Genomic DNA, 2,607 nt, shown 5'->3' with positions numbered 1-2,607 from the left:
AAGGCAAGCATGGGATAAAATTTGCAGCTCTCCACCGACAAGTGGTGACGTCTCCAAATGAGTGAAAAATTCTGGAGAGGGACGTTAAACAAACAACGTATCTAGTAATAAATAAATTCTTCGCAATTCAACGAGTTTATAAGGAGAGTAATGTATCATAAACCTTTGGCAAGCTATAGCGATGATATGATTATAGAGCCCTATCCCTACTTTCACACTTTTGGAAAATGATTCAGTGCTTATTACAATCAAGCCAACAGTTTAAATTTCTGATGTTCTGAAGTAAAGAAGACTTTTAATACGATTTTGAAGGATTTAATCCTATTCTTAAGTCCCTGGGAAGGGAGGTCATGAAATTCATAGATTTTATTGCCTCTTCACCCATACATGCTGAAATTCGAAGAGAAAATCACCTGAGTGGCCATAAAAAATATGCAGCTACATACATTTCTTAGAAGTTCTTCCTGGGGAAAAGAAATAATGCTTTACTCATGAAGACTTTGAAAATGGCTGATGAGAAAAGATGATTCAGCACTAAGTCCTAGGTTCCGCCAACTTTGAATGAAATCCAGCACATATAGCCTACAGAATATATTTAAATCCAACACATATAGCCTACAGAATATATTATTTTATCACAAAATAGAATAAAAAAAACTCTCGTAAAACTAAAAGTTCAGTTTTTTTAAGTTTCAAAAGTTTATGTTTGAATGGTAAAATCATATATCTTAATGTAGGAAACAAACTGTATAAACACTTACAGAACAAGACAGCCAGATGACTTGAATTACACTTTGTATTATAATAGCTTTGTACATGTTTCTTTGCATACCTCAGCCTCTCCCCATGGCCTAGCTGTATGACTGAACCAATAGCATATATTTATTCTGAAACTGATTCCAACCAGGCTGGCAATCTAAACCTACAATTATTGTTGTTTTTTTTTAAATGTAAATGGTTACCTTTAGAAAAAAAACAGGTCAATAACTGTTTGATGGCAAGCGCTACTTGTGGTCGTTTATAATCGTGGAAAGAGGTATGACTGTACTATAATTCAGATTTTTGCTTGTCTTTTTACAGACCACGTGATCTAGGAAGGTAGCAAAATATTTCAGAAGATCTTGATCGACATCGAAAATACTAGTATGTTGCATTTATAGGCTTAGAAGTATATACAGTATATGGCAAAATCTATAATTTCAAACCTCTTTTCATTCAAAGGAAAAAATAATATGATTGCATATTGTATTACAAAAAGAAAAAAAAACAAGATGTGTTTGTGAAACACTATGCGCCCGATGGCAACAAAGTTCTAAAAAAAGCAATTTTTAGCAAATAGGTCACAGTTAAGGTGGCACGATCATTGTACTTTGTGTCATTTGAAAGCACTTAATTAGTAGAATATGCATACCAAATATAAAGTATATATCTCGTATGGTTCAAAAGGTCGAAAAAGCTGTTTTTAGCATATAGGTTACAGTCAAGGTCACAAGGTCATTGAACTTGCTGTCGTATGAAAGGACTTTATCAGTGGAGTATGCATACCAAATATGCACTCTTCTCCTATGGTTCAAAAGTTACTGCGAATGCTCGGGCGCATAAAAATCATTTTACACCCAACCAATTTAGCAACGAAGTGGAATAAAAGTAGTCTCGATCGTTCTTTTCGTACGATTCACCGGGTTATATTTAGAACAGTTTGAGATGAACAGAGTTACCAATAATATTTGATAATTTAAAATTATAAAAATTACTTACAATTTGCACTTTCAAGACCACAAAGTACAAAACCAAGAGATAAAATACTGATAAAACGGCATGTTGCACAGTTGTAGAAAATGAAATGAGAGCGAAATTATTTCAGCATAAATATAAAGCAAACATGTTTAAAGGACGAACGTTATGAGATTCGAGTTCAAAAATGATAAGAAAGAAAGGATTGGTACATGTAGTTCTCTAATTGTGTTCTCTTTCTTATCATAAATGAATTCCTTTTAATAGCCACAGTTTAAACATTTCAATACTTTAGAACATAATGAATACTGTAGAAATTGAGGATATCAGATATCAAGGATCAAGCTCGATATATCAATATTTTGACTGATAAATATTTTGAGATCACTTTGTTTGACAGACATCATTCATAGTACCTTGGTTTTTTTAAAGAAATTGTTACCCTATTACCTGTGTACATGCTCAAAAGTCAATGTGTTCAAACTTCTCTAAAATTACAGGTATATGGTGACGTCTAGTCTATATTAATGAAATATTTTTTAATGGGACATAGGCCTAAAACAGCATACAATCAATCTCATATCGATCTTTTGTGTGATTTGGTCGCCCAAAGGGTAACATTTTACACACGCCTTTTTAGCTGTTGTTACTTAGGAGCATGTTTCACCATTAACTGTATTTATCTGTACCTCTTCCTGCTCCATCATCACCTAACTTATTTGTACATATTTTAAAAGAGACAAGAGATGTTTGTAAAACACTTACATGTATGACCCCTCCCCCAAATAAATGGAATTTTTATAACCCAAGGGGCATAACTCTGTCAAAAATGGCTCGAATGTATCCAAAACAGAACTTGACCTAGATATTCTT

The 2,607-nt window shown here is 33.1% G+C and overlaps 1 long non-coding RNA gene across 1 annotated transcript; it reads right to left on the bottom strand.

The window, feature by feature from the left end:
* Nucleotides 1–538: 538 nt before the first annotated feature.
* On the bottom strand, nucleotides 539–1,837 carry LOC134255579 (uncharacterized). The gene is made up of 3 exons (XR_009989578.1): nucleotides 1,759–1,837; nucleotides 833–922; nucleotides 539–582 (listed from the first exon to the last, which is right to left on the bottom strand). It is a non-coding gene; the product is annotated as an uncharacterized LOC134255579 (long non-coding RNA).
* Nucleotides 1,838–2,607: the final 770 nt, after the last annotated feature.

Source organism: Saccostrea cucullata, unplaced genomic scaffold, assembly GCF_032062105.1.
Source record: "Saccostrea cucullata isolate Sc308-1 unplaced genomic scaffold, CSIRO_AGI_Scuc_v1 ctg16906, whole genome shotgun sequence".
Taxonomy (NCBI): Eukaryota; Metazoa; Mollusca; class Bivalvia; order Ostreida; family Ostreidae; genus Saccostrea; species Saccostrea cuccullata.
The sequence above is the reverse complement of the archived record's forward strand: the minus strand, read 5'-3'. Positions and strand labels throughout refer to the sequence as shown.